Source organism: Labeo rohita, chromosome 24 (assembly GCF_022985175.1).
Source record: "Labeo rohita strain BAU-BD-2019 chromosome 24, IGBB_LRoh.1.0, whole genome shotgun sequence".
Classification (NCBI taxonomy): domain Eukaryota; kingdom Metazoa; phylum Chordata; class Actinopteri; order Cypriniformes; family Cyprinidae; genus Labeo; species Labeo rohita.
The window spans coordinates 12738162-12757402 of NC_066892.1; positions in this window are offsets into that span (position 1 = coordinate 12738162).

Genomic DNA, 19241 nt, shown 5'->3' on the forward strand with positions numbered 1-19241 from the left:
TGAGATAGAAAACCTGCCTCCAGCCGTGACCCACCTAAAGCCTGACCCCTCATTAGGACGCATGAACTGCCCTCTGTGCATGCTTAATGACCCACCTTGGTTTGTGTTAATACCCCACTCGTTCGCTTCAGATGCAACTCCCGCTGTCAGTCAGTTTAATGATGGAGTTTGATGGCAAGATGAATAGTTTCCTTGTCTATTTTAATAATTGCCAAAACGGTATTCAAATAAATCTGTCGATCCGATACGGATAAAGGCATATATAATAATCTAAAATGAGCCGATAAGGGTGATTGAAGGAAACGTCTGCCAGTTTTTTTTTCATTACTTGTGGTTCACATATACAGCTTGTATACGTGAGCTGAGATAAGTCAGATTATTTGCATGGGTGTCAGTCTTGGACTCATATATCAGTATAATATCATTATGCAATTTTAAAATCTCAATCCTGCCACTTCCATAAGAGCGCTGGGAAGGCAGTCAGCCTGACGTGAGGTTGTTATTAGATGTCTTTAAGGCTCGTCCTGTTGTCAGACTATATATCCAGAGGTTCATTCATTTTTTATATCTATGCAAATGAAAACTCCTATATTTGAGTACCACCTTGAATTAGCTGCTAAAATTAGCCTCTAATCGGCACCTTTATTGGAGCCAATGCATTATGGATGAGACACTCAGGGCGTCCAGATCGTTGGTCTCCTAGTGGTCATCTCTTAAGGGGTCTCAGCTGGCCTATTCAAAACAAGGGCAGCTGGCATGCTTCGAAATTACACTTTCCTATATTGTTTTATATTGGAAATTCTTGGAAAAACAAAACAATTACCACACAAATAATAGAATCATGCAAATACGATGTCACCGCAACATATGTAGAAATGCCTTATCCCATGTAAATGTGTTGAAATGGACAAATTGCTACATTCCGTAATGGTATTTGCGAATCGTGAAGTTTAATAGTCGCTGATTATAGTGACAGCATGTGTTAGGGAGCCGTTTCGACACAGACGGCTGTGTATGAAAGCTCGTCTCGTTTCTCTCCCTCCCCTAACAGCTGCCGCCACCGGCACACGCCTGCGACAATTTGTCAACAGTCAGCAAAACGCTAAATCAAGCTGCAATTATCTGCTCTTAATTAGCAAACGGAAAACGATTACAAGCGTGGATTACTGCAAACACAACACCAGACGCTGTTCAGACACCAGAAGGCATCAGCCGCCCCATAATCCAGTCAAGTTGTCAACAGATCACAGGCTAATTAGTGAAATTACAGGGCCACTGATTGGGATTTGGAAATGGAGAGGCATGTGGTGAGGTTTAGTGGCTTCGGTCAGGATGAGCTATCATCCCGGATGAGAAGTGTCACATATAGTGTTTTATATCTTGAATGAATATGGGCTGCGTGAAAGTCTAGTGAATTTCAGCCTTTTATATATTTATATATAAAACTTTATGAATATATATATATATAACTTTAAATGTAAATAAAATAAAATTATAATTATAAGACAATAAAAAGGTAATACTTTTTGGTTTATTTATTCATTCTTTCATTTATTTATTGTACATTTTTTAATTTACACAAACATTGGGTTTTCAGGGTGTGTTTCATGTGTGTGTGTGTATGTGTGTAATTTTGAGAAAGTAATACTTTTAATTTATATGTAATTTATATATATAAAATTTTACACATAATTGTATTATAATTACAAGAAAGTAATACTTCATCCTTGCTGAAACAAAGTGTTAATTTAAAAAAAATGTGTGTGTGAACGTGTGTAATTTTAAGAAACTAAAATCTATCTATCTATCTATCTATCTATCTATCTATCTATCTATCTATCTATCTATCTATCTATCTATCTATCTATCTAATTATTTTTCAGGGTTTTTCATTTAAAAAAGTGTACATTTCTTAAATACAAATGTGTGTAATTTTAAGAAAGTAATACTTTATTTATTCATTCATTTTTTATTTACATTATACATTAAGCTTTCAGTTTTTTTCAAATCCTTGCTAGAAAAGTGTGACTTTCTAAAAAATGTTTGTGTATGTGTGTAATTTTAAGAAAGTAATATTTATTTATTTAATTGTTTGTTTATGTTTTCAGGGTTTTTTCATCCCTGCTGAAAAATGTGAATTTCTAATATATACATATGTATGTGTGTGTATATATATATATATATATATATATATATATATATATATTCAAACATCAAAAAGTAATACTTTTATTTATTCATTGTAAATGTTTTATTTACATTAAACATCAGGTTTTCAGTTTTTTCCATCCTTGTGGAAAGTGTGAATTTCTTTAAAAATGTGTGTGTAATTTTAAGAAAGTAATACATTATTTATTCATTCATTCACTCATTTATTGTACATTTTTTATTTAAATTATACATTTTTTATTATTTAAATTATACAAGTTTTCAGGGTTGTTGTTTTTTTTTCATCCTTGCTGGAAAAGTATGAAAGTAATACTTTTTGGTTTCAGCAATACATACACACACACACACACACACACACACACATATATATATATATATATATATATATATATGTATGTGTGTGTGTATATATATATATATATATATACACACATACATATATATATACGTATGTATATATTATATATATATATATATATATATATATATATATATATATATATACATATATACATATATACATATATACATAAACATATATGTGACCCTGGACCACAAAACCAGTCTTAAGTCGCTGGGGTATATTTGTAGCAATAGCCAAAAATACACTGTATGGGTCAAAATTATTGATTTTTCTTTTATGGCAAAAACCATTAGGAAATTAAGTAAAGATCATGTTCCATGAAGATATTTTGTAAAATAAATATATGAAAACTTAATTTTTGATTAGAAATATATATTGTTAAGAACTTTATTTGGACAACTTTAAAGGTGATTTTCTCAATATTTTAATTAGTTTGCACCCTCAGATTCCAGTTTTTTAAATAGGTGTATCTCGACCAAATATTGACCTATCCTAACCTATCCTATCCTTATTTATTCAGCTTTCAGGTGTTGTACAAATCTCAGTTTTGAAAAATTGACACTTATGACTGGTTTTGTCATCCAGGGTCACACATATATACATATACATATACATATACATATACATATATATATATTGATCAAAACAATGGTTTAATAGATCTGTATGTTACCATTTACAATTCTGGTTTCCAAAAACAGGTTTAGGCAGCAGGCCCTGGTACCTCAAAGTTTCATGGTCAGTATCATTTTTCCTAACTAATAACAGTGAACACATTCAGTAGCTTTTTTTGTAGCCAATGCTTCATCCAGAGTTTGGCTTTGGAAAATAAACCTACTCTGAGAAATATTCACTTGAGTAAAAAGTGCTAAACAGCTATCATATATTTCAGTCATGGCATACTGTATATATAGCAGGCCATGTTTATGAATTAAGCAGGCTGTTAAAATTTTATGTGTATGCAATTACTCACCAAGGATGCCCCATGTCTCTTTCTGTTTCTGGTTAATTTTTGCCTCCATGAATACAGTACTTCACTTCTGCACAAAGGAAAAAGGGTTTCAATTAGAAAACTATTTGACAAGATAGACCAGAGGAATCTTTTAGGCTCAACTTGTTTATTAATAGCTGGCACGAAAAGCCAGGAAGACGATGACTAACTTGGCTTTCAAAATGCTTCGCTGTCCTAAAAAACAGCTCAGATGTACAGCTGTAATACATCAGAATTAGTGCAAACTCCTTCCCGTTCCAGAATGCCAAAGACAGAAAGCAGAGAAGGTGCAATTAGTACTTTATTAGATGAAACCTCATATAGTTAAAAAATATGTCTGGCAGAAATGTTGCAGATATTAAATATTTGGCTGGTGAAAGCTTGGAGCAGCATCTAGTTATGGTCTTCTAATTTTTGTCTGAAAATCAAGCACAAGGTTTTATTTTCTCTTCTTTTTTGCCATCTTTTCTTTTAATTTCTTTCCCTTTTTTGCTCTCTAGACATGCAATTGGTGTGCTAGGAAATGGAGTCTCATTACTGTGGGACATGGCAAGGCCTGTGTTATTGCAATCTCTATTAAGAATAGCTCTAGTTGATCTTGTTGTTTTTTCCATGGCCATGCAAACCGTGGTCTTTAATATCAATTGATTAGATGCAGTCTGATGAAAATTAGCAGACAGCATTTGTTAAAGAGGACTGTTATGACATGTCAAACAGAATCTTAGTCTTAAAAAATGAAAATCCTCATAATTGGCATGTTGCATCTTGGCCTTCGTCTTTTCCTCCTTCTCATTTTTGTAAGTTTTTATCACTAATAGGATATAAAGTTTGTGTGGGGGATATGGAATTCATTAGAGATGAATATGCAACTCAAGCATGATGGTCCCCTTCCTGTTCATTGCTCTTTACTAAGATAAGATGAAAGACTTGGGTTACTCAGTACAAGGAAATTAAGATTAGAAGTACTTTAATAGGCAATGTAGGCCGAGCTTTACGACGGCGTTCATAAACCACAAAAGTATTTAAAAAGTTGCATGCTAATGCGGCCCCTCCACTGTACAAGATCATTTGGGCATAAAATGGGCTGTTTGGAAGTCTGGAAGAGAAGGTTATGTTATGCTCAGTGTGCTGTAGACGATTAATTAGATGGCCAACTCCTTTCAAAAGATTCACAGACAACAGAGGAGATGTCATGTTTAAAGCATTTTAATGGATAGTACATTCTTCGAGACTCTCAAGCCCCAACATTTTTCAGTGTTATTAGGCTTCTTATGAAATCTCCATGTGCATGTTTATTAGCGGCGCTTGCTTAGGCGAGCATCGCTATTATTATTGCTCATACTTAAGGTTAGGGATTTAAACAAACCATTAACTCTTTTTTTCTGTGGACTTGAGTGGTACCTCAATTTTTTCTGTTTTCACCTGGTAGACAACAAAACTGAAGAAAAACATATAAACTTAGGGTTGCCACAATACTCAATTCAGTAGAGGGCTTGCACTTACGTCACGGTTTGGACAGTAACCTGGATTCTCGGATGTAAACAACAGCATGGATTGCCTGGTTAATGTACTACTGAATATGTTGTTCTGTTCATTTTTTGCTGTCTAAACCACAGATGAAAATTCTGTGGAAGCTGCTAAATCATATGGTAAAGGACTTATTAAGCAGGAAAGGGTGCAATATTTGACCAAAAAAAAAAAAGTAATAGGTGATATAGATATGTACATGCAGTATTAATTAAGATATTAGCCTAATATTTCACCTACCTGACTGGAAATGATAAGAACAAACACATGTTGTCAAGAGTCTTGCCCTGGAAATCCTGGTTCAGTTTGGCCGACCACAAACGCTTTTTGTTCCTCAGACAGTTTTTTTTTGCACTCTTCCTTGATTTGTTACAACTTTTGGCAGTCTGTAGTACTCCAAATGTTTTTCCCGGTCCGACCAATTAGTACAGCCCAAAACATGATGATAATTGACCATTTTCAGCAGCAATAATCACAAAATATGCGAGTTTTGTTAGGTTAAGTGGCGTTGTCGAATAACAGACAAAATGCCGGAAGTGGCAAATTCCGCGGACGAGAATCCACCGTTTTTTTCAAGGCTGCATGATGTAATCAACTCATTTTTAAAAAAACATAAGCATAGTGCTATTGCGAATTCACAAACGCTACGATTCAATTAAATAAATATATGTGATTTAATTATTTACATACGCGTAGGTTACATACCTGGTGTCAGATCGGCTCTGTTGCTGCTCCACACAAACTGTTCACATTTACATGTGTGGAGCCTCTCAAACTTCATTTCTGCGTATTGCTGTGAGTTTGGGTTTATTATAACGTTCATTTGGGAACGCAGCATGTGCCATTTCATCAGGTTTGTAAGGCAAATAATTTATTAATCTACGCAAACACATTAGCATACATCATGATTTTTGCCATAAAAGAAAAATCTATAATTTTGACCCATACAGTGTATTTTTGGCTATTGCTACAAATAAACCCCAGCGACTTAAGACTGGTTTTGTGGTCCAGGATCACATATGATTACTTGCTTTTAATACTTTTTTTGAACTAATTATTATTACCTCATTGCTATTATATATGCAGAATATCATAGAGGCAATAGGCTCATTTTGGATTCAAGGTATGGTCACATTAACAACATTTTGTGCACATAAAAGCACAGCTCACGCTTTCTACAGCTTACTGCTGGTCAGTACCAACAGAACTATGTTTCTTCTGTCATGTCTGCTTTTCCTAAACAGTTATCAAAATGATGTTTTTTGTCTGAAAGCCTTAACAAAGCTGTTTTCCTCCTCAGCAATGCATTTGATGGCCCCGTTGGCTTCATTTCTCTCTCATGTACAGGAGTCAGCGTGATAATCTGGTTGCTTGTAACTTCAGTCAAATTGAAGATGTTCCATCAAAGCTGAAATCCAGTCTGAAGGCCGTTAGAGTTCGCAAGCAGGTATGTTGCAAAGGCCTCGAAGCTCTTTATGATGATGATGGTAACGGGGATGTGTAGGTTGCTCCGGTGCACATGTAACTAAATCCATTTCCCTTGCGAACAGTTGATAGCACAGCTGAGCACTTTAGCAATGCCATTTCGCCCTAATGCCAAACTGCAGTTCAAAAACCTTTAAAGGCAGTAGATGAAACTGCTTTCTCACAAAGAAACTCTCTCGGTCTTCCTGACAAAGCCCACACGACCCAGCGTGAGAGCTGTTCCTGTCTTAACTAGCAGGTGAAGTCACTGGGCCCGCCGTGAGTCCAGCCATCAGAGCAGCTAGCTCTGATGCTTTGCCTGCTGTCTGATTTCAAATCCATGAAAGGCATCCACTTGAAAAAAAAAGAAAAAGAAAAACAGTTAAAAGCTGTTTCACTTCCTCAGATAAATGGCAAAGGCCCAAAAAGAAAAAAAAAGGAAGGAATCTTATCAGGAGTAAGTAAAAGTGTGACATTTCCCATTTATGTTTCTCTTTTGATAGAGATAAAATGTTTATGTTCACCATACCATGCTGAGATTTTCAAAAAATGGGGTAAAAACTCATAAAGCTCATATTATATAGCAATGCTAGCATAAAAACATTAAATTGTGAAATTATACTATGCTGTCTTATCTAAACAGGCCATATAGATTAGTCATTTATGCTCACGGATTGCTGTTAGAGGTAGATTAAATGCTTAATTTTTATTTCAAATACTTTAAAAGTAAAATTTATGTCTGTGCAGTGTAAATACACATTCTTACACTTGGTTCATTTCATGGACTTGGAAATCTAGCTTTTATATGAACCTTCCAAATGAACTTTTATAATAATAATAAAAATAGTAATATGTATTGTTGCCATTGTTAAAATATAAAAAATAATAAAAGTGCATTAATAAAAAATAAATACCTAAACTAAATATTAACTAAAAATATAAAATATAAACTAAATACTTCTAAACTAATTATATATATATATATATATATATATATATATATATATATTAGCCTTAAAGGTTTAAAAAAATAATTCAGTGAATGAAAAACGGACACACACACACACACACACACACACACACACACACACACATATATATATATATAAATGAGATCTGAGCCAATTTTTAAAACAAGTAATAGTGTGAATTCACTGAAAAATGGATTTGTTATTTATTTATAATAGTGTAAATCAATCAATCAGTCAATCAATCATTATTATATTACGTATAGAGCAAAATTAGATATAAGCCAACTTTTAAGACAAGGAATATTGTGAATGCAAAAAAAAACTGGGTTCTTCATCACTTGTTTCACTTAAAGAGGTCTGAGTTTGGTTTTCCTTCCTGAAAGTTGTTGTAAGGGATCACATGAATTTCCCCCTCTCCCTAAAGGCTTGAACATCTTCCTGCTTGTTGTGTGATCCACTGTCTCAGCATCGGTTGATGTGTCTAATGAGGTTTGTGAAGTGCTCAGGTGAATCTGGTACTGTAGGACCCTTCATCTCTCCCCGCTGCAGCCCTACCCTGAGTCCAGTGTCAGTGACTGATAACTGTGGACAGCTCTCAACAGAACAGGAGGTAATTACAGCAGCCACAGAGAGAGAGAGCGCGCAGATAGAGGCAGAAAGGAAAAGTGGAAGTAGGAGTCTTGTGAAATATTCTCATTACAGGTCATCGCGGTAATTACCTGACACCTACAGATGGAGTTGCCTCTTAATCAAAAGAATGAATCATTACTGATATTGATTCAAACTAAGATGTTTGAAGTAATGACCGCACTAAGTCAGTCCGAAAGAAAAAAAAATCTCCGTAATTTTCAGCAACTTCCCCTAGCCGTCGTTCCTGCTCTAAATAATAATGGAATGTCTTACTTCATTCCAGTGTAATGGCAGGAAAATGAGCATGGCAGCTGCGACTAAATTGCCCCTGTCTAATCTGCATAGATTGCAGGGCAAGAATAAAGTCAGACAGGATTTGATTTCTAATTTCTGCACTCTCTATTCATAACAGCCCATAATTCACGTCCTTTTATGAATGAAATGAGCTAGATTGAATGCAGTTACGACCAAAAATATCATACTGTTGACTGCCTAAGATCCATCAGTGTTTTTTCCCCTGTTTATACTTCAGTGATTAGGCTTGGAATTAAATTACAGTGTATATTCAATGACAGCACTGGTGCTGGAAGCTTCCTGAGAGCTAAAGTTCATACAAATCTATATCTTGTTAACTCGCAACTTTTAATTGAACACAGCCTGTCAAAAAGTCATGAGTAATTGGATGTCACCTTGATTTTTTTTTTCTCCTACTTAACGAAGAAATAAGTATTAGCCTGTTTCTTTGTGAGTGGCTGGTGTCGTACAGATGTGAGACGTTCCCTGCGGTACACGAGGCCGATCTGTCTCCTCTCATTGCTTATTTCCACCTTGATGTGGAAAATGACACCTAACAAGGTTAGTTAGTCAGATGAAAGACCTGTGCCTCTTTACAGACCTGGGTTAATATTTGAGAATGTCATTAGCTGTTGTATAATTACATGAAGCTGAGAAACTTGAACTCTTGAATGCAAGTTAATTAGAAATTACTTAAGAAGGGTCGTGGGGTAATTAATTAACATGCCTTGTGGGAGAAAGCCTTGAGTATAATCAGTTGTTTAGCATGTCATAAAAAGTATGAGCTGATCAGACCTTGTCCAGACTGAAAGGAGTTATGCAGATGAGACCGGCATATGATTATACTTCACAAACCGCCAACCATCCACTGGTGGCCACTCTATTGATTACCGTTAGATGGACTTGTAATCACAGCGTTCCCAGGCCATTTGATTAGATGGATAACCTCTGGAGTGCAAATGAAGTTTGTGATGAGAGGCCATAATTCGATGGGCATAATCGTAGTGTGAGAATAATGCACCTGCAGTACCAACAGATTATTGTCTCAGATCTTTGATTAGAAAAGGAGTGCATATGTGTCATTATGTCTTTATGCATCTATAGCTATAAGCATGCCTTAAGAATCATTTATTGAAATGCTAAAGCTGGAAGAGTCTGGTTGGAGGGTTTCCCCCCCTGTTTTATGGACTTTTGCCTTAGGGTTTGGCTTACCATTTGTCTATTTGCATTTTCATTTTGGTTGTGTTTTTAGTTATTAATGCAAGGTTCCAGATTCAACAAAAGCTCAAATGACAGCATTAAGCAAAGTCAGCTACCGCAGGCGTTTCATTTATTAGAACGTATCTTGTTGCTGCTGCTGCTGTTAGTGGTGCTGCCAATGTTTATATATTTTTTAAATACATTTTTGCACATTTCAGCAATGTTTTTGTTGAAGCACATGAATTTATTATAGTTTTTATTCATGCAGTAACAATCTGTTCTTAATTCGAGCCGTAAAGCTGTTAGATTCATAATTTTTGAGTTATAATTCCTACAGGTAGTTACACCGCTGTCTTTCCTACTGTCACTCCACATATCATACAAAAGTTACCAGTACCTAGATTTGTCAGTGTTATGATATTGTCAAGTTGAAATATTGGATATAGGTTACCATTCAAAAATTTGGGGTTTGTGTTTTTAGTGCTGAAACCCTATTGTAATTGTTAGAATGGCCTAGAATCAACAATTTCCACGTAAAACTGATCGGGCAGACCAAACCGTAAGTTGTACAGACTTGAAACTTGGAGGGATGGTAGTACTCACACCATCTACAATGTCATCAAGGCTCGCCCCAATCGGCCTGACGGGGTGCTACAGTGATCAAAAGTACAAAATCTCTCATAACTCCTAAACCGTTTGTCACAGGCTCAAAGGAATCCTTAGCTCACGCCAGACAAAACGCTGAAAATTTTGGGATATTTTGCAGCCTTTTGAAAAACCTACTTTCTCAAAGTAGTCCTTATTTTTTTTTACCCAATTTGAACCCAGCAAGTGCAGGAAGGATCTCTGGAGAGTGAACTTATGACGCTCAGGGATGCCAAAACGTTCTAAATGGGCAGGGCTGAATGGAATGAGATATCTTTGCCAAACTCACAATGCGTATGTAAGAGCTGAATCTGAGATCACAGGAAAAAAGTTGCGGAGCTTGGCTACTTGGTGCCGCTAAACAAAAAATGGCTATAATAACTATGCAACCATTTGTCCTAACCGATGAAAATCGGTATGCAAGGCCTTGGTCTAATGTGCCACAAGTTTCTATAAAGGCATTTGCGTATCTCAAAAAACATGGCCGCCATTGGCCGATGAACTTTGAGCATCTGTCAGACAAGATTAATGGAGGTCGATCGGAGCGAAACTCGATGGGACTGTTTGACTCACGGGCCTGTGGTATTGCATTTTCAAGGGCATAAATGATTGTATATTGTGTAGTTTTTCACAGTTTATCCACTATAGCATAATATTTGTATCATACGATATGCCTCCTCATTCTGAACAACTTCTATAACTACTGCTGTCAATCAAAGTTTGTTAAATGATCGAGAAAATGTAAAAAAACCTACTTTTGCAAACTAGTCCTAGGTTCTTCGCTCAATCTGGAATAATAAACATTGTAGTACAATTCTCTAGACTCTCTAGGTCACTAATTAATAAAATAAAATTTTGAAATTTACCCTTTGGGAAGCTATAACGGGGTCGTTCAGAAAAGGGGCCTATCGAAATATACCCAAAAGCCTATAAAGCCTGAACGAAAACTCAAAACTTCACAAAACCGGCTGAGCTTATGCAACAGGTGATTTTAAACACGCATGCAAAGTTTTAGGGAGATCAGCCACAGCTGGCACTGTAACAGTCGTAAATGTTAAATAACATCGTCTTTCTGTGATAAATGACCTGGATCTGAAGAATGCTTTTCTTTATCATTGATTTAGGTGGTTACAGGCTTGATAAATAACGTAATGTCTTTTTTCATATGTGCTGAAATGTCTTAAAGCGTTTGAACCCTGGTAATCATTGCTTGAAGCTATTTTTATTTTTATTTTTATTTTTTTTATGTCATTCAGCAGGGATGCATTAAATTGACTTGAAGACACATTACTGTGTTTTCATCAAATAAATGCAGCCTTGATGAGAAATTCTCTCACACTAGTCGCATACCAGTTTTGAACTAAAAAGACTAAAAAATAAGTGTAAAAGTTTTAGTGTTTAGTGCATGACTTTAATTTTAATTAAGTCAAATGTGACATCTTTGGTTCAACCTTAATTTTATGAAGCTGCGAGAACAGTTTTTGTGTGCAAAGAAAACAAAAAATGACTTTATTCAGCAATTCGCATACATCGTAGTGCCACCGTGAACATGTCGAAGACTGACACAAAAATTGTTGAATAAAGTTGTTATTTTTGTTTTCCGCACATAACGTATTCTTGTAGCTTCATAAAATTATGGTTGAACCACAGATGTCACATGGACTATAACGATGTTCTCACTATCTTTCTAGGCCTTGAACGTGTCAGTTGCATTGCTGTCTATGCAGGGTCAGAAAGCTCTCGGATTTCATCAAAAATATCTCAGTTTGTGTTCCCAAGATGAACGAAGGTCTTACAGGTTTGGAACGACAGGAGGATGAATAATTAATGACATTTTTGGGTGAACTATCCCTTTAACTTGTTTTCAGCCCAGAACATTCCTTTAATTACCATTTAAGCTAAAAAAAAATGCATTGCAAGTATATATCAAAATTAAGAATATTTCAAATTCATTTATTTATTGCACAGACTGTCTGACTCTTGAGGTTAGTGGCACTGCTCTGTATTATAATCACATGTTCGCATTATAACTTTTTCTACCTGGATGGTTTATCGCCACTCATGGTGCCATATCAAAGGCTTGTCAGTGTTTTCTATGAAGTGATCGTCTAATCACGTTTGGAGGCTATTATTTGTTTAGTTTCATGGTTCGTGCTGGAAATCGGCTGTAAATTAACAGCTCTAATCTCTTAAATTGGTCATTTTTATGTGAAAATTGCACCATTATATCATGTCTGTGCATTCATACCAAACAAAACACGACCAAGAAAACAGATTATATATCCCATTTGCATTTTCAAAGCCTTATGCGTGAAACCAGCCGTGAGAAATGTTCCCGTGGCATAATGGCTGCCGATTAATGGCTCCTAAATGTCATGCATGTTTACTCCGACATGTTTGGAACCGCTGCTCCCTCCGAGCGCTCTGTCTAGCTATGAATGGCAAGTTCTGTCGGAGGTTGATCAACAAGCCGATGAGGCGAAGCAACAGTGTTGCAATTTTCATTAAGTGCCCCGTGCAATTTTGTGGAACACGATCAACACGTGCCCCAAATATTCACAGGCGAGCCGCTGTGCTCCAGGCAGGCCGAGGCTTGTATAAATATTGCCTTGTTCCCTTCAGTGGATTCTGACATGCATAAACACACACTGTGTGCTTAATTAGACCAAATGTGCTATAATTCCATAAACAGTGTAGGTAACGAGAAGCCGGTGCGTGTCCGTGCAGCTGTGCAGCAGAAGTAACCGGAAGAACAGGAAGCTGGAGAAGGAGAGAAGTCTACAACACAGCTGGAACGGCAGCTGTTAGCAGGCAATGCATAACGCTCGATCTCACCCTTCATTCTGCTTTCCCATGAGCCTTCACACCCACACCAGTTACACTCGGTTCTGACCTGCCACCACGGAGAAGAAGAGAGAGAAACGTTGCACCTCATCACTGAACGCGACCTCCTGGAACCAGAAACGAGCTGTTGACACACCTGTGAGAAAGCTTTCTGACATGCATGATGTGACCAGTCCATGAAGTGACCCAAATGATTTAAAATCTGATTCAGGTATGCTGTACCTTTAAGAGCACCCTTATGACCTTTAAATATTCACAGCCTGGAGAAATTGATTCAATATTGCTGTAGCAATAGGAAAGGAGAAAAAGAGAAAGGGAATTAAGAAGAAAGGTTGTGGAGCATGAGAGCCTTGGTGACTATATACTTTCAATGCAAAGGAGATACTGAATAGAAAATCATATAGGTTCCTAATTGTGAATGCAAAGATTTTTTTCAATGCTTGACAGTACTGTGTGTATTTCAAGCTCTAAAATAAGCTCACATGTCTCATGGAGTATTTTCCTCATGTTGAAGTTTTGGTAGTTAAGTAGGTGAGGTGTATATTTCCATGTGTGTGGATGCATGTGTGCGCTGCAGCCGGGGTCTGAGGCCATATATTTTACTGAGAAAATGAGCTCTCATCTGTGCCTAGTGATTCTCCTCATAAATAAGCAAAGGGATGATTCACCCTTTGCCTGCACTGTGCATGTTAATAATACATTGTTATTTTGGGCCAGATTGTTGCCACCATGGCTGGCCAATTTCTTTTTGTTTGCTTGGAACACCTTTTCCTTTAATGAAGACAACAGCGGTTGATTAGCATAGATATAATCATTTACAATTATGACATGTGCTCTGTGTGAAGTGTGTATTACTTGGCAAGACTGTTGTGTCTTTGTTCATTCAAAATACTGTTGTATTATTAACACGTTGCCCTTGGTATATTGTGTTATTTTAACTTATTTGACTCACAATGTGTGAGATCATAAAATAAATTCAATGTTTTGGGCTTCCTTCGGGTGCTTGTCTATGCATAACTGTCTGCCATAATGCTAGGATGTTGCTATGGTGTTCTGGGTGGTTGCTAGGGTGTTGCTATGCAGTATCTTAAGTAGTCTGGGTGGTTGTTACAGTATGTAGTTGTTTTTAGGGTGTTTTCAGCACATTTCTATGCAGTTGCTAGTGTTCTGTCAGGGTGTTGCTATGCAGTTGCTAAAGGTGTTTTGGGTGGTTGCTAGGGTGTTGGTGTGCAGCATCTTAAGTATTCTGGGTGGTTGCTAGAGTATTCTGTGTGGGTTTTTTTAGCATGTTGTTATGTGGTTGCTAAAGTGTTCTGTCAAGGTGTTGCTATGCAGTTGTTAAGGTGTTCTATGTTGTTTTAGCACACTACCAAGCAGTTGCTAGGGTGTTTTGTGTTGTTTCCAGGGTGTTGCTATGCAGTATCTTAAGTTTTCTGGGTGGTTGCTACAGTATAATGTTGTTTTTAGAGTGTTTTCAGCACATTTCTAGGCAGCTGCTACAGTGTTCTGTCAGGGTGTTACTATGCAGTTGATAGGGTGCTGTGGGTTGTTGCTAAGGTGTTGCTATGCAGCATCTCAAGTATTCTGGGTGGTTGCTACAGTATTCAGTTGTTTTTTCAGCACAGTGTTCTGTCAAGGTGTTGCTATGCAGATGTTCTGTCGTTTTTAGCACTCTGCCAAGCAGTTGCTAGGGTGTTCTGGGTTGTTGCCAGGGTGTTGCTATGCAGCATCTTAAGTATTTTGAGTGGTTGCTACAGTATGCAGTTGTTTTTAGAGTGTTTTCAGCACATTTCTATACAGTTGCTACAGTGTTCTGTCAGGGTGTTGCTATGTAGTTGTAGTTCTGGGTGGTTGCTAGGGTGTTGCTATGCTGCATCTTAAGTATTCTGGGTTTGTTGCTACAGTATGATGTTGTTTTTTAAGCACGTTGTTATTTGGTTGCTGCACTGTTCTGTCAGGGTGTTACTATGCAGTTGTTCTGTTGTTTTTAGCACTCTGCCAACAGTTGCTAGGGTGTTCTGGGTTGTTGCCAGGGTGTTGCTATGCAGCATCTTAAGTATTCTGAGTGGTTGCTACAGTATGCAGTTGTTTTCAGAGTGTTTTCAGCACATTTCTATACAGTTGCTACAGTGTTCTGTCAGGGTGTTGCTATGCATTTGCTAAGGGCGTTCTGGGTGTTTGCCAAGGTGTTGCTATGCAGTTGCTGTATGGGTTCTAAGTTGGTTCTAGGATATTTGTGGTGTTTGCTAGGGTGTTGTTATGCAGAGGCTTAGTTATTATTTGTGGTTTATATTCAGTTGTTCTGCATGGTGTTTAGCACATTGCCAAGTGGTTGCTAGGGTGTTGCTGGAAAAAAAAACACATTGTGTCCCAAGTCCTAAGTGCTACCTTTAGTCTAAATCTTTCAATTTTTTGTCTGTAAGACGAAATTCGTAAACAAATCCACATGATTTGAGATATCATTCATGTTTGTTACACAAATGTTACAGGATGACTTGCATAAATGAAAAGCAGTTAGAGTTTTGTACAAGTCCATAACTCTAAGAACATGCAACAGTAATGATGTTTGTCATAGCAAGCACCACTAAAAATGAATAGCTTGGTGGTGTTGTTATTTAAAAGCCTTGCTGTATTTACAGCAGACATAAAAATCAAACATGTCGAAGCTTGTGATTTATACATTTTTGAATCTCATGAAAACAGCTGATTGCTCTTCTGTTTGATCATCCAATGAATTTCTACTCCACAATCCATCTTTTTCTTTTTCATTGTCACTCACACAACCACACATATAGACACCCTTAAGTAGAAATGTGTCTTGAATGTTGGTGAATGCCACGGAATAAATAATAGACAAAAAAACTGAAAAGGACCAGGCTCTGTTGGCTAAACAAATAGACCTTTAAGACTGCTCTTTGAAATGGCCCTTCTGTGAAGAAAAGAAGCCGTTTCACTGTGTTAATGAGGGACTGTTTGGAGATGCAGGACTCTTAGTGTGGCATTCACTCTCATCCGCAAGAGGCGAAGCAACATTAACCAACTGATTTTTTTTTTTAACCCAAGGATTATACATTTTAATGAGGGAAGACATGGCTTGTTAGTGGTATTAGTCATTTGCAATGTCACAGTTAAAAATACCCCTTTTTAATGCATGCACACACATCTTAGCCTCACATCCATGGCATAGTCATTAAAAATAAAACCACAGGCTTTTAAGATTCCAAGCCAAAGCCAAAAGTACCGGGAAGAAAGAGTCTCTTGGAAACAATGGTGTGGAATCATCATTTGTTGTTGTTTAAAACCCAATGAGGGTTTCTAAGGTTAAGCTGGCTTTTGATGTGTTTTTAACTCATTTTAGCCTAGCAGGGGGATTAATTTTACCCCTTTCCCGCCTCAAAAAAAAAACCCCTCTCAAACATAAGTTCTTATTTTCAACATAGCGAGCGCTTTTTATTAAAAGAAAAAAATGAGACCAGTATCGTCTCCTCCCCGACTTCCTGCTATAATTTGAGTTAATGAAGATGTGGTCGTAGTGCGTGTGGTCCTCTGGAAAATGATGGTACCGTGAAAATATTGCCATGCAGTACTTTCGTCCCTCCCAAAATTAGCTTTTTTTTCTCTCTACGCAAACTGCGGGAGCCCTCTCCAGCCAGGGATGTTGACAATTACCCATGAGATTATGGTGCATTATTTTATTTCACCATTGGAAATGAAAATAACTCCAGGCCCTTTATGCCATACGTGCACGCAAATGCATTACACATGTGTTCATTTTCTCACCTTGAACTCGGCTGTTTCAAATGACGTTAAGACGAGGCACATGGGCGATAGGCACACCAGCTTGGCCCTAAATTTCTGCTCTGTTTCAGCAGAGTAACCGTATGGTCTCTTACCAATGACAGACATTCAGGAGAATCATCAAACCAGCTGTGTGTTTGTGCGAGGGAAATTTCCACAGTCATAAACGAGTCGGAATTCATCATGACAGACCATAGCTCTGTGTTGCATTCAAGAACACCCACACTTTTATTTTTGCCCCTTTTTTTTCATTTTATCTCTCAATCGATCTCCCTGTCTGTCATTCTGTCTAATGGACAGGCTATTTTTTGAATACTGTGATATTAAACTCAAAATAGGTTTATTGTAGGGTTTCTTCTATGTTCAGTTAATGACAATGTTTTATGTTTGTGTTAACTATTAAAAATCCCCATGAAATGAAAATTGCATTTTTTCCCCCCTAAATGATGGCAAATTTCACTTTTAGCAGATACATGCATTTATAAATGACTGTCTTTCTATTCTGGGAGCATTTTTTAAATATTATAGTCAAATTACTGGTGGCAACATGCCACTATCCTGATGGTGTTACTGTATTTAAGTGCATAATGCTTTCATTGAATGTAATTTAGTTTGTTAAATCACTAGGGAATGATAACGGACATTAAAAATAAACTAGTCTGTTAAAGGAACATTATAGGTATTGGCGAGCAGAACCTGAGCAGCACTCGTTAAATTGGCTTTTTAAGATTGAAAGGAGAAAAGGCAGACAGATGCAGGGCATATGCACCTGATTGGACTGTAAATGAGGGTTGAGAGATGTCTGTCTGGGCCACGCTGAGCTTAGATTGGGCCACTCTATGCTGATTACCAACTGCAGCTTTATGGTATCTGAATGTGAACTTGTATGCAGGGTCATGGTCTGCGCTCATTTTCAGACAAAGAATCATGCATGTGGAAGCCTAACTAGTCCTGATTAGTGAAGAGAGGCAGGGGCGAAATGTAAAACCACTCCTCGACCCTGCCTAGGTCACAGCTGCCCTTTGGGGGCAGGGGATAGGTGGGCTCGTTCCACCCTCCCTCACGCAGTTGAACCCAAACGCTCTGTGTGATCACATGTCAAGATCAAGCTCATTTAAACGATGTCTGGAAATCAGCATCTACATATAAGTAAAAAAAAAACGAACTGCACAGTTAGGTGTGACCCATTGAGAGCATTTTAACTCCTGAATCCCCCAGGCTCCTACAAGATCCTCTTCACCCCTGTTAGCCGGAGTAGAACGCAAAGGGTTAATCCTGAAAGAGAGGTGACCTTTATCCTTCCTAGCTCGGTCCTCTCTTTTTTATCAAGCCTCTCCAAAGGGACTCATCATACGTGAGGCTCTACGGAGGGAGAGAGGAGAGCATTGTCCTTATCACCTCCTCCCAGAAAGTGGGGAGTAATAGGACTTTGTAAGGAGAAATGAAGCCAGGCCCGATGGTAGCTGATTAAAAATTGACTCTGCCACATCAAAGAGAAGTTGAAGGTGAAAATGATGATCACTTCCCTCTCTCAGGGACCCACCACCATTTCTTTTATTCAACCTTGAAAGATTCCCACTGAATGAGGAAATCTCCCCCGAGCCCACTCATTGGAGATGGAACCTGACGAATGAAGATCAGTGAGCACTTCATTCTCCATATTAGAAAAATCATATAATTCAATTTTTTAGCTAATGACATCTTAGGACAGGGGTGTTTTGTTATCAGTGTGGAGAAATTAATCTAGCCGTGAGTCCATGCGCTGACTGTAGTCTAATTGCTTTGCTAAAAGAGGGGAACTGTGGGGACATATTCATGCATATGTGGCTAGGATGTGCAAAAGTACAGATTTTAAAAATGAATGCAAGCCATGTAGTTCCCATCTACTCAAGAAAAACGAATAGACAAATTTGTTTCAGTAGCATATTTCAGGGTGTGTTCACACCTGTCACGTTTGGTTCGATTAAAAACAAACTTGAATGATGCGATTGCTACATTAGGTTCATTCGAGAAAGTGTGAACGCTGCCATCCGAACCCTGGTGTGCACCAAAGCAGACTGAGACCGCTAAAAAAAGATCGATCTTGGGCTGCTTCCGTATGCTTTCAAACCAACTCTGTTGCGATTTGAATGAAATATGAATGCGACACGGACCAAATACTTCTAAACAAATCAAAAACAGGACGTAATGACAAGATGCGATGCAAAACAATGTGATTTGACGATGCTGAACGAGCGGTGTATCCAAAACAAAACGAGCAGAGGGCAAACATGAAGCAACGAGGTGGTTAAGTTCCTTTTATGAGCACTTTGTGAGTTTGCAGGTGATGAAAATAAACTCATAT